Genomic DNA, 13,524 nt, shown 5'->3' with positions numbered 1-13,524 from the left:
TCAACAGAGTGAATCAATCTGTCTCTCCTCCTTTGCATATCAGACCTTCCAATAAAAATAAATAAATCTTAGAAAAAGAGTGTGTATAAATGTTTGTAGTGTGTGTGAGTCTTGAACAGTTACTGGGAGTCATATTGAGGCATTTTCTCTTAAGGTATTAAACACCTCATTTCTCTTCAATTTGTGCTCCTTATATAGGCTTGCACAAAGATTTAAAGCTGTTTTGGATTTTTCAAAAATGTTCTTAAATGTTGCTCATGTATGTAGTTACTTTTGTGTCATATTCTCAAATTTGGTATGTTAGTATTCACTCATCTGAATGAAGTTGCCAGTCTGATGCCAACAGCCTGGGAGGTGAAATATTACAAGTAGCTCTGGACAGCAGAGGGCAGTAAGGAGCAGTGAGCAAATGGTACTTGACATCAGCTGATGGGGATCCTTTCCTTGGTGGAGGCAAAGATACAGACGTCCAGAGGGTCAGCTGCAGGAAGGATCATTGCAGTGACAAGGGCCCAGGAAGGAAATCAGGGTAAATGAGATGTGTAAAGGGTTGACTTATGGAGCCCTAGCTGAAAGTGTTGCATCTGCCCTTGAGGTGGGCAAAAGTAGACATCAGAGAAAGCACAGATTAGAACCCGCTGTTTTCTGATTGCTATTCCAGTCTGTTCAATGCCAGGGTCTGACTGCTTCATGTAACAGGCCTCTAAAGGTAGTTCTGGGAGCTAATACAAACTGGCTGTCTGAGAGTTAGCAGAAAGCTTCGCACGAGGACTGAGGAGTGCAGAATCAAGGCTGTGAAGAAGTTGTTGGAAATGAGCGTCATATGCAGCTGCAGAAAGTGGAAAAGCTGCAGGTCAGTGTCAGGAATACGATCTTGCCACCTACCTGAGCAGGGTGTGGTTTCACGCTGGGATGGTGATTTTCCACTTTTATATCTGGGAAAGCTGCTTGTTTGTAGGGAAACTGTGTGGATTAGAGATTAGACAGTCCTCATTCTACTAACTCTAAATCTCTGGTCCCCATGCGGCACGATTCTCTTTAGCTTCGTTTTCTCCATTTGCAGATTGTTCCTGTCTCAGACGCTGATGTTGAGGCCATGAAACACTGTCTGTAAGGTGCCTTGCAGCATCTTCTTGTTTGGTGATTGCTCATTGGGCTGTAGTGTGTGATGTATTCTCCAGCATTTCTCTTTGTGCTTGGACAAACATCCATAGTATTGTTGATTATGTCAAGACTGTCTTCCTGTCTTCAGTAAGCATACTTGAAGCTACTAGGAGAGTGCAATGTGAGTTGGCTTGCTAAGTTTTCTATTATTTTACACTCATGAAAGTCCTCTCAGGTGCTTAAACTGTCACCTGTGCTTTGGAGTGGAGACACTGAGACTTTAATAAAATTGTGGATTTTACCAGTGCCCTGTACATGGCAGATACTGAATAGGGGTTCAAGAGTCACATGGTTTGATTGCCACGATCCTGCCATGACCACTATGCAACCTTCTCTCCTATATAGACAGTTCGTTACTCATCTAAGAACTGAAGAGTAGAAATAGGATAAATAAGTATTTTATGTTTGTGATATGCTGAAATAATATTGCAGCAGCTAGGCATCATCTTTACGTCATTTCTTCTTTTTGGCATTTAGGGTGGAAAGTCCAGAGTTCAGTGACAGAAATGAAAACAGACTGCTGTGGGTTGAGTCCCCGACCTCGTTCCCACTTTGGAGCCCTGATCTGTCTTTCCTTGCTGCACAAGGACACAGTGTGAAGGTGCTGGACCTTGAACCGGGAAGAACAGCTGAGTCAGTGGGGTGAACACGATCATGGACTTTGAACCTTCAAAGTTGTAAGTGACATGAACTTCTTCGGACAATTCAGCTAGTGCCAGGGAGTAGAAAACAGGGTTAAACATATGTTGCTTATACTAATTGTTATCTACAGTATTATGTAATTTCACTATGAAAATGACACAGTAATAATATTATGGTATAGTTTAGGGAAATATTGACACTTGGACAAACTGAATGAAAGGTTTATTCATCTATATTTCTTACAACTTCATGTGCAGGAATGATTACCTCAGATTAAATTGGAGGAATCAAAAGTCAGGGCCCAAACACAGCAGACTGGTGTGTGAGTTTGTCAGTTGGTCACTTATGGCATAAGCCTTAGAACTCTGACATCACAGTGGTGGGCTGGCCTGGCTACTGCAGAACCATCACTCGTCCTAGTGGTGTGCCCAGCATCTGCGTGCTAGTCTAGCCACGTCGGGAACGGGAATGTTTCTAGGAGCCAAAAAGGACTCCACTCCTGGAATTCGTCCACAGGCCCGTGGTTCTAGGTAATCTTCTCATCCTCTACTTGTTATCACCCAAGCTGACTAGTAGTCCAGGAGGAGTTGTGAACTTGTTAACCCAGATGGCGAGTAATTGGTCATTTTGTTGTTGATAACATGTGAGGATACTCAGGTTCTGCTGATATGGCACTGCTGACCTCGAGAGCAGGCTCTGTATCATCAGGGAGACAATTCTTTAGCTCCATGGGAAGCAGTTTCCCCCTGAAAAGCAATCTACAGAGGAGCTTTCCTGTTTAGGAAAGAGATTTGTGTTATTCCCAGGCCATAGGTTTAACTTTTATGGCCACATACACCTGTTAGAGATGGTCCTAACTCAAGCAGTTCACATCTAAACATGGCTTTGTGTTAAAATTTAGATACTTGCAGTATGATCTGGTGCTTTTTAGCACTCCCACACTGCCTTAATGAGAATACTGATTTAGGTAAGATGGGGAGCCTATTTAGTGTATAAATAATCATGCCAACCTGAGACCCAATTATAAGTATGTCTTGACAAACATCATTAAAAAATGCTGGATGACAGCTCTGATCTGGAGATCCCACTTGATTAGCTTAGGCCTACTAGGGCAATCAACCCTATGTGAAGGTTTTTCACACTTTTTCAATCTGTACTCTCTTTTTGCAATTGACACATTCCTAGGTTACATCATATAGTGTTTAAGACTTATGTTTTGGGTGGGTTGATGGGGGGACATTCTGCCTACCAGCCTATCTAGCAAGCACTCCTTCCGTCACTCCACCAACAGTTGTCCAAGGTTACCAATGGCCTTCGTGTTACTGAATCCGATGATCAGTGCCTGCTGATCTCACACCACACCTCCCACAGCATTTGATGTGTCCAGTGGCTTCCACCTTTTCTTTCTGCTCTGACTTGCTGTTTTCTGGTTTCCCCTAGATTCTCCCATGAGGGTCTTCCCCATCTGTCTGCGTCTCTGACCTCTGCTCTTTCAGGCTTTTAAACACAGAACCCCATTACATTTAGTTGGAGATCCTTTTTTGGGAAAGTGAGGCTATAATTTGGTCATGTGTCACCCCAAATGTTTGGCATAAAGCTCATTCTGTCAGTTGTTTTATCATGGCTCTGTGATGTTTGATGTTGAGCAGGCCCAACCGTGGTTGTAAAACTGATGGCCCAGCAGCCATGACTTCACCGGAGCCCCCCCAACGCCGCCTCCTACTGCATGGACCCGTGAAGCTGGCCAGTAATAACCAGGTCAAGAAGCGTCATGCCTTTCTGTACAGTGATGTGCTGCTCATTACAAACAACAAGTAGGTGCATTCCAAGCATGCTTTCCTGGTTTAAAATCATTTTTGTGTACTTTCTCTAAGTAAACAGAGTGGTTTAGTTTGGTCTCTGCAAATGTTTTGGGCTTCTCCCTTAATTATGAATTATTCTGTGAAGATTTATTCTGCATCTTTTGCTTGTAGAGAATGCAATCAAGAATAGGAGGGTCAGGGTTCCTCTTTTCTTGGGATTCGTACATATGATAAAATAGCAAGCAGATAATTGAAGGTTGTGGCAAATGTAGACTGTGTTCTTTTAGGAGGATAGACGTGGTGCAGAGAATAAGGTAAAGTGTCAGAGAGGAGTCCTTGCAGCATTTAAACTGCCTTTGGCATGAGAAGCAGCCGCCTGTTCTAGACTGAGTGCCCCAAGCTGCCTGACTCAGGTGACCAGAGGCCCTGCTGTGCTAAGGCTCCTTCCCCCAGGATGTTATGGGTCTTTCCACACGAGGTCTCCTGTGTTGCATGATTAGATGGACTCCAAGAGTCCTACACTGCTGTGCCCTGAACCCTGAGCATTTTTCTTCAGGCTTGTCACTGCTTGCTTCTGTAATTCACTTGAAAGTTAGAGTTGACAATGAGGAAGACAATATGTAAAGTGAAGCTGGGTTGAGCCACACCTGTGTCCAGCAAGGACACTGCTGAAGCTGCTGATCACCCTGTGACTGTAGCAGAAAAATGGGAGCCGTTTTCTGCACTTACTCATCACACTCTGAGCACTCGGCTGGGATGCATTTTGCATTGTGGTTGTGATTTGGGTGTAGACTGTCGGCTATGGCAGTACAGCCTTAGCCACAATCATTGAGGCACATTGTTTGAACCAGACCTTAAGAAGGGAAATTTGAAATAAGCTATGGTTATTACAGAGGTGAAGAAACTTGTTTTCTGCCGGGGGCCATTTGAATATTTATAACATCATTCATTGAATGAGTCAAAGTGCCAACATTAAAAATTATGAATTTATTGCATTTTGAATCCAGCCTGCAGTTGCCTTGACCAAACTATCCCAAATGACTTTTCTGTCCTCATACAGCCTGGGAACCAGATGCTCCCCACTCCTGCTCTAAAAACTCGAGATTCAAATGTATTTGAAATCTTTCCGCACTAAAGCTATTCCAAGACTTGAGTCTGTCTCTCTTATTTGGAAATAATTCATGTAGTATTTAAGGATTTTTTCCAACTCCCCACAATACTGTTGAATTCAGTAAGATATAGATAACCAGGGAATGAGTTTAAAATGTAACATTTTTTAAAATGTAACATCTTTAAGATAGAGTTTGCTGTGTACTTACTGCACTCAGTATTAAGAAAGGAAACCACCCAGCAATAGCCCATCTGTGTTGTAGGTGCCCTGGGTCATCCCTCACTTAGGACACACCCAGCAGTGGCCCATCTGTGTTGTAGGTGCCCTGGGTCATCCCTCACTTAGAACACACCCAGCAATGGCCCATCTGTGTTGTAGGTGCCCTGGGTCATCCCTCACTTAGGACACACCCAGCAGTGGCCCATCTGTGTTGTAGGTGCCCTGGGTCATCCCTCACTTAGGGCACACCCAGCAATGGCCCATCTGTGTTGTAGGTTCCCTGGGTCATCCCTCACTTAGGACACACCCAGCAATGGCCCATCTGACCCTCACTTGTACTGTGCACTAAGAGGGAATATGTGGGAATGAGCTGTCCCCATCACATTTAAGAAACAAACATCTCATTTGATAATCTTTCTCTAGGTACAAAAAGCAGTTCAAAATCAAACTCCGGGTTCCAATAAACAACATATGGCTTGCTAAAAATACTGTGGAGCATGGTGACAGTCCTGAATTAAAATCACTGAAGTTGGGATGGCCTTTGCAAAATTTTACGGCTAAGTTCTCGTAAGTACCACTTCTGAATCCTGTAATATCACTTTTTTTTATGAATAGTAGTAGTCATCTTTGCCTAGCCCAGGAAATATACAGATGTGTAATTAAATCCCCCACAAACGTAATTTTGGGAAAAGGAAATATTTTTATCTGATTCTATAATTACCACTGACTCGCAATGCCTTCAGTCATGGCATTTGTGTGTCTTCTACTTTGTCAAAGTTTTTTTTTCATTCACTGGTGTATTTCTGAATGCCTTTAACAGCTGTGGCTGTGTCAAACTGGCTCCAGGCCTCACAATTCCTTTTAGATCTCACTTGTGAGTGGTGGATGTACAAGCACTTATGCCACCACAGGCTACTTCTCAGATGCATTCATAGAAGCTGATCGAAAGGGTGGAGTAGCCAGGACCTAAATTAGTTGCCTTGAAGTGAGGTGCATTTATTTCACCATACCCCCACCCCCTTACACTGCTTTATTCATTTTAATACAGCTGTCAAATTACAGGCAATGTATTCAAAATTGGGTTGCGTATCTAGGTTAACAACAGTGATTTTAAAAAACTACAAGATGAGTGTTTAGCCTAGCACTTAAGAAACTTCTATCCTATGTTGGAAAACCCAGGTTCCACTTCTAGTTCTTACCTTGACTCCGGTTTCTTGTTAATGCAGACCTTGGGAAGCAGTGGTGATGTCTTCAGGCACTGGGGTTCTACTACCCACAGGAAGAGCCTGCATTGAGTTCTCAGCTCCCAGAGACATACTTGGTAGTTGTGGACAATCAGGAGGTGAACCAGCAAATTGGAATTCTGATTGTCTCTCACATTCTTTTTATTACATTTAAAAATTTATTTTGTTTTATGATGTGGACACAGGCTCTGGGGTTGCCTGTGCCCTTCCCCAAGGTCCCTGTCTTTCCCATTGATTTCCCCTGTAGTACAGTGGATGTCATTCATGAACAGTCACAAGCCCATCATGCTGTTATTGAAGTGTTTCCCTACAATGCAGGTGTGGACATTGTCAGCGAGTCCATCAGCTTACTGTTTGGATGTATTCAGTTCTTTCACTGGGTGTCCATCTCTGGTCTGTATGCACAGAGACACAGAGTGCTTTGTCTCCATATCTGAACGGATCAAACCCCACTACACTTCCATTATATATCCCCTGAAATACAGAGCCAGTGAGCACAGTCCACAACAGGGGAAAATGATAATGTTTCATCAGCATAAAGTTAAAAACACATGCTGCAAAAATAAACATGCCTCTCAAGATTGGTGAAAATGGGAATGGAAAACCCTCTTGTAAGTATAGATGTTAGTGCGTGACGCTTGTGGTGCTGAGGGAATTACATGATGTGGTGTAGGATCTGGTGGCAGTGGGGAATTGGGATGGCTGCTTACTGAGTTCAGAGTTTATTCTTGGGATAATGAAAATACTCTGTAACAAAATATTATTACAGAGTTTTGCATGCACAGGATGGTGAATGTACCCAGTCTCACAAGTGCTCAATTTTATGTGATCTGTAGTTAGCCATACCTGTTCTGATGCTAGCAATTTATAAGTCCATGTGTGTTTGATCCTTAGCAGATACATCCATGATATTTCAGAAAGGATTTTAAGCATTTGTCTTTTAGCAGTAGGAGAGCTGACATTCCTCACACATACTTCTGAAAAATGTTTCCTATGTATTTGTTTAACATACGCTAATTCTACAATCCCTATGAACAATTACAGTAATATGGATTCCACACACCCACCCCCCACAAGTTATATCCTTATTTCTGAATTGAGTATTCCATCCACATGGTCAGTTTCTTCATTTGGACTTAACCTGAGTCATAGTGTATTTTACATTTGTATAACACTTCAAAATACAAGAGCACTCGGGTTTAATTAGTGGAAACTTTCTTGTGGTCACTGAGTTAGCATCCCACTGTTGAAACTCGGGCTTTAGTTTCAGATCAGTTTCTGCTGTGGAAGAGCAGAATCCATCCAGAGCCCACGTGTAGGGGCAGGGAAAAGTAACACCTGCACCTGAGCTACTGTTGCCGTCGAATGCCTGCTAATATATTTATCTAAATTGAAATTCTAAATCACATGGAATCAACTTTTTTACATAGTGTAATATTTTCTTCCTCTTCTCTGTTTGCAGGTCTGTGGAATTCAAGGATAAATGGCATCACTTTCTGGAAAGGTATTTCTGCAGGATACACATTTTGTGTCTTTAGTTTGTGATCAGAGAACATAATCTCTGGAAACAATGCCACCACATGAAACCTCCTTAATAACACTTCAGATGATCTTCAAACTGCTTCTCCCTTGGATATATTCATTGTTGAGGAAGTTCTAGATGCACCCCTCATTCTTTCTCTGCCTAAAACCTTTTGAATGAAGCAACCATGGTCCTCAGTATATAGTAAATTCCCGTAAATCCAGGCTGCTGTGCTGGGTGAGTCGCGCAGCAACACTGCCTGTTACCCTTTTTAGGTCGTGTGTTGGTGGCGTTAGTTCCTTCAGTGCAGGCAAGAATGCTCAGTTGACATATCACAGAAATTATTTTCAAGACCACATGTTCCTGTCCCAAATTACTTCCCTACCCATATTTTGACCTTGGTAAGGCACTCTAAATGCGGATGTTTTCCATGGATACATCTTATAAGAGTAAAAATGCTACAGATATATGAGAATAGTAATACATGCATAGTCTACAAATATGTGTCTTCAATAACTCAAGCAAAATTTTCACATATAATGAATTATATATATATATATCTATGTATATATATATATTAGATATATATATATATAAACATGGGTTGATTTGAAAAGAATGATTGGCTAATTTATTTGTGCATTTTATGGATTTTATTAGATCAATCACCCAAAGCCAGAAGATGGATGGATTGCAGAATACTCTGGTTAAAATCACTACCAGTAATATTAATAATTCTTCCAGTGTAAGTATGCTTTTTACCAAAAAAATTTAAACTACAATTATATGACTTAGCCATAATGAAAGAGACACAGGGATAGGAGGGCAGGAGAAAGTGACAGGAGTGAAAAAGAGAGAAGGGAAAAAGAGAGGAGAGGAGAGGAACTGGGAGTGTTGGAGGGTTAGTGAGAGCGTGATAGAAGAACCTTGTATTAATGTATCTTCAGATATACATGCAATACTTCATGTGTATCAAGTAAGAGATTATGTGAAGCAATGGAATCTGGTGATTCAGTGCTTGTGCTAAAAACGAGAATCTCCTGTTGAATATCCATAGAGTTTCATTTCTTAAAAACATTATTTTTCTAAGGCAGTATTCTGGGAAATAAATCTTTCCCTCTGATTTTTACTACTTTCAGATGATGATTTCATTTCCAGTTTTCATGTTTGTTAAAATACTTGCATTTATTCTGATGGAATATTTTAAGAGAATGCAATGTACAAACTAGAGATGGGTATGCCATGCACCGTATAGGCTATAACCCAGATGTGCCTGATTGGTTTACATTTTGTCCTGTTTGGATTTTTAAAAATTTCTTTTCATTGTCCCTCTAGATAGGTGTCTTCATGTGCCTTTTCTGAAGTCAGTTCCATGTGGTGTACCCTTTAATCCTTGAACACTGCACAAGCCTAAATAAAATCATATTCTTGTGCAGCCACCGTCCAGGCCTCACCTGGAAATTGAACACCAATTGAAACAATGCTTCCACCTGTTTTTCATATTCCCGTCGAGCGTCACTTTGTGATGCTCCGTTTCTGGGACAGGACCCACTCCAGGGTCAGCTGCTACTCTGAGCTACTTACACCTAACTTCTGCTTTGCCAGAGCTGAGTAGAATTCTGAAGGGATGAAGCATTTAGGAGAGCAGAGTGTGTCTGCCTCATTTTTTTGAATGCTGTTGGAAGGAGCAGCTTCAATTGGATCACACTTGATTTCTGAAGTTAGGGTACACTAGCCAATATGTTATTGGGTGTGACCAACACAACAGATGTACTCTGTGCTTTATGCCAGTGTCAGATCACTCAAAATGCCGTTGCAGGGGAAGAAGTTCAACAGAATTGTTTGCAGCAGATATTCATACAACACCAATGCTACTCACTCATATTGGGAGATCTGTTTCCTTCTAATGTTCATTAATTTTATCTCACAGAAACAACCGTTTCCTATAGTACATTCCAGTTCTAGTGCATGTTGAGTTCCTAAATTTCTTTCTCCTTAAAATGGATGTTTCCAGTTCACTACTGAATGGCACTTTTTGACGAATCTTGAAAAAAGATGTTTTAGCTGATATTTTCTTCTGCACACGTTTTGCTCCACTGCCTGTTGTTCCACATGCTTTCTGATGACTAGTCTAAGTCTCCTCTACTGATCACCTGTGTGTACGTCTTTCCTGCTTCCCATCCTGTTTTCAGTATCTTCTGTTTCTGGTGTGGAGTAGTTCAACAGTACTGTGTCAGAACAGTCACAGGGTGCTGAAGCCCACCTCAGGTCTTTGAGTCTCCCCTGACTGCAGAGAACAGAGGCATTGCCAGCACCAGCAGCCTATGAAGGCCCTCTCTTGGTATCCTGTGCCAACGGCCTGTAGAAGGGTGTGAATCTGGGCACTTCACAGTTCCAGACCTGTGCACCACCCCCTTCCTGGCCACTAGCCCAGGTTCAACACCAGTTGGGGTTCTGTCCTCTTGACAGAATCAGAGAATTACATTCCTCTGTGTAGAGTAAACTGCTTGTGCTTAGTGAGGCATGCATTAGAGCCACCACAGCCAGCATGAGATGCTGACCCATCCCCTCCAAGTTCCTTCCTAAGTAAATGACAGCTGGTCCACCCCTCACATCTAAGTGTGCCTTGTTCCCTCTGGTCCTGCTGTTTTGTGGTAGAATGAGGAAAACTGTGTGTGCCTTCCCTGCAGTGACCTGCCGGGAGTCTTTCTTCCTCTCTGGCTGCAGTCTGAACCCAGAATCAATGGGGTGTGCAAGACTCCACATCTGATAATGTCGCCCGTGATTCCAGACACCATGGTCTGCTCCCATCTCTGTCTCTGCTTCTGGCATTTCCTCCAGTTTCCAGCTTTGTGTGTCCTCCCACTGCTGCTTGACCTCACCATCCCAACTGCTCTGTGGTGTTTCTGTGGCTTCTGCAGAATTTCTACCTCTGGATTCTAACCAACTCTCATCTCCTTTGCTAACCTTTCCTAGTCATCCATCTTCACCAACCCTTTTACTTGAATTTATTTTGTTTACAAAGATATCAAGATCACAAGGAGAGGCAGGTATCCTGGTAGTGATTATTTTGAATGTAATGCTTCTATATATCATGATAAACCATTATTTTATGATCTGCGTGAGTTATAAAAAGATGATTCTCCCTTCAAAATGAAGGGAAATCATCTGTAAGTGGATAATGCAGAGCTTCAAATTTCTGTGGAAGGGCTTTCAGGTAGCTCAAAAATAGGACTTAAATATTGAGCATTTTTATTCTTGAACTGTGGATTCACAGTGTCAGTAAATATGGGGAGTGAAAATCTAAGTGGGTGTGATGCCTGTCTTTGTAGAGGGTGCTTCCTACAAAGTGGTTTAGTAAGAATGTCCTCCACAGTCGGTTCTTAACCTCACATGACCAAGACTGAACATAAACAGGCAACCAGCCGGGGAAGGAGAGGGACCAGCCCTTCGTTGCAGAACAATTCCCTGTGAAGGAAAGAATTTTTGCCGCAGAGAATCAGTCCCTTTATGGGTCCTGCCTGAATTGACATTTTTTCTCTTTGATCCTATGTTATGTTTTCCATACCATATTAAACTATTTCCTATACTTTAATGAAAGTTTTTCTCCTGGCTCTGAGTTATGTAAAGTGATGCAAATAAATTATTCAGCATTGGCACTTTCTATTTTTTATTTGATAGTCCTCAAACTTGTCCTTTAATCGGGTAAGGATTTTATAATTGTGTAATCATATGCTGAAATGTTTCTCCATATCACCAGTTTATATTCTCCTTTTCTCTTTTACAGTCTGCCATTTTAGCAGCTCATAATTTAGACACCACCAGGGATGTTATCAACATGGCATTGCCAGGGCTAGGATTAACTGTAAGTAACCTGAGAACTGCTTTAAAATAACAACTTTGATCTTTGATAAATGTATTTCCATGTTACTACTGGTACATGGGCACCTACAGTGTGTGTTTGTATGATGTACTATGAGGCATAAGGGACCAACTGCATATATAATGTGTATTGCCCCTAGAAACATGAAATCATGGGGTAGAATGCATTAGGGATATTTGCGTGTGGTCATTGCTCTTATGCTTTGATTTTAAACTTTGCATGAGCTGGAAGGCATAGTTTAATAAAACATGGGTATAATTTCAGACGACTATTTCCACAGGTTTTAATTTGAATCTCACAAAGGTATAAAGCATTTTGTCAGCTTTCTAATGTCCTAATATGAAAATAGTAGACATGTGTTTGGATTGCTGTTTCTGTACACTCCCATTCCCCTGATTCCATAACTGCTGACCAGATTGCTCTGTCTCATAATCTCAGCATGAAGATCCCTAAAGTACAGGTCTGATTTTTTTGTTTGTTTTGAGAATCAGAGTACATAATGAGGCAGAGAGGGGGAGAGAGAAGCAAGCAGAAAGATGAGAGAAAAGCAGATACAAGGAGCATTCTCCCTTCCGTTGGTTCAGTCTCCAGAAGGCTAGAGTGCCCTAGGATGTCCTGGAGCCAGGAATATAACTGATGAACCCTGAGTATTTGAAAGGACCTGATTACTTGAGCATGTTCAGTTACCTCCCAGAGTGTACCTTTGCAGGAAGCTAGAGCTGGAATTGAAACCCAAGTGTTGTGATACGGTTCTCAAGGATCTTATCCACCTGCTAAAAATCCTCTTATTGTGAATTTTGACATAAAATATATGAATAGAGTCGTACTTTAGATACTGGTCCTGAGACTGACATGCCCTGTGCCTGTAAAATTCAGCAAAGGTAAGGTGTGAGTGAAAGCTGGGCTTCTGGGGAATGTGTATAAACACCTCTTGTATGCTTCATGTTTGATTTCCTTTGTTTGGAACAGAGACACACAGGTACACGTAGTCGAGAGTTCACTACTATGGACAACCTCCACAAATGCTTAGCACAATAGCAGGGCTCATTCCTGGAGCTGAGAAACTCATCCAGTTCTCCTGTGTAGGTGGTGGGAATCCAGATACATGGGCCATCAGTGCTGTGTTGGGATGCACATCCTCAGGATTCCGAGAGGATCCAGTGGCAGTGTCCCAGATCCAGTGTCCCGGCTTAATCCCACACCCTCTGTTGTGGGTAGTGAGTTTCCTGATTTCTAGCCCATCACTTTCCTTTTTTAAGTGACTGCATTTTTTTTTATTAATTTTTTTCTTTTTATTGTATTGTTGTTGACAATCTTTACATAGTTAATTGACAGATGCATAGGTGTGTCCTTTATTGTTGTTCTTCCTGATAGAAATTAGCAGATTTTTTTTGAAGATTTATTTATTTTATTACAAAGTCAGATATACAGAGAGGAGGAGAAACAGAGGGGAAGATCTTCCATCCGATGATTCACTCCCCAAGTGAGCCACAACGGGCCGGTATGCACTAATCTGAAGCCAGGAACCAGGAACCTCTTCTGGGTCTCCCACGCGGGTGCAGGGTCCCAATGCATTGGGCCATCCTTGACTGCTTTCCCAGGCCACAAGCAGGGAGCTGGATGGGAAGTGGAGCTGCTGGGATTAGAACCGGTGCCCATATGGGATCCCGGGGCTTTCAAGGCGAGGACTTTAGCCGCTAGGCCACGCCGCCGGACCCAATTAGCAGATTTTTAATATGTATATGTGGTATTTGAGATGAAGAGAAAATTCCACACAAATGAGAAGTGACTAAAAGCCTATGGTGCCCTTGAAGGATGCAATGGCATTTGTATTGGGACCATCAGAATCCCATCCTGTCACTGAAGAGCTTGCCATTCTATCAGCAGAAAAATAAGCAACAATTTGATAGTATGGGTTCCTGGAAAGTGTTCCCTAT

This window comes from Ochotona princeps, unplaced genomic scaffold (genome assembly GCF_030435755.1).
Source record: "Ochotona princeps isolate mOchPri1 unplaced genomic scaffold, mOchPri1.hap1 HAP1_SCAFFOLD_92, whole genome shotgun sequence".
Lineage (NCBI taxonomy): Eukaryota > Metazoa > Chordata > Mammalia > Lagomorpha > Ochotonidae > Ochotona > Ochotona princeps.
The sequence above is the reverse complement of the archived record's forward strand: the minus strand, read 5'-3'. Positions refer to the sequence as shown.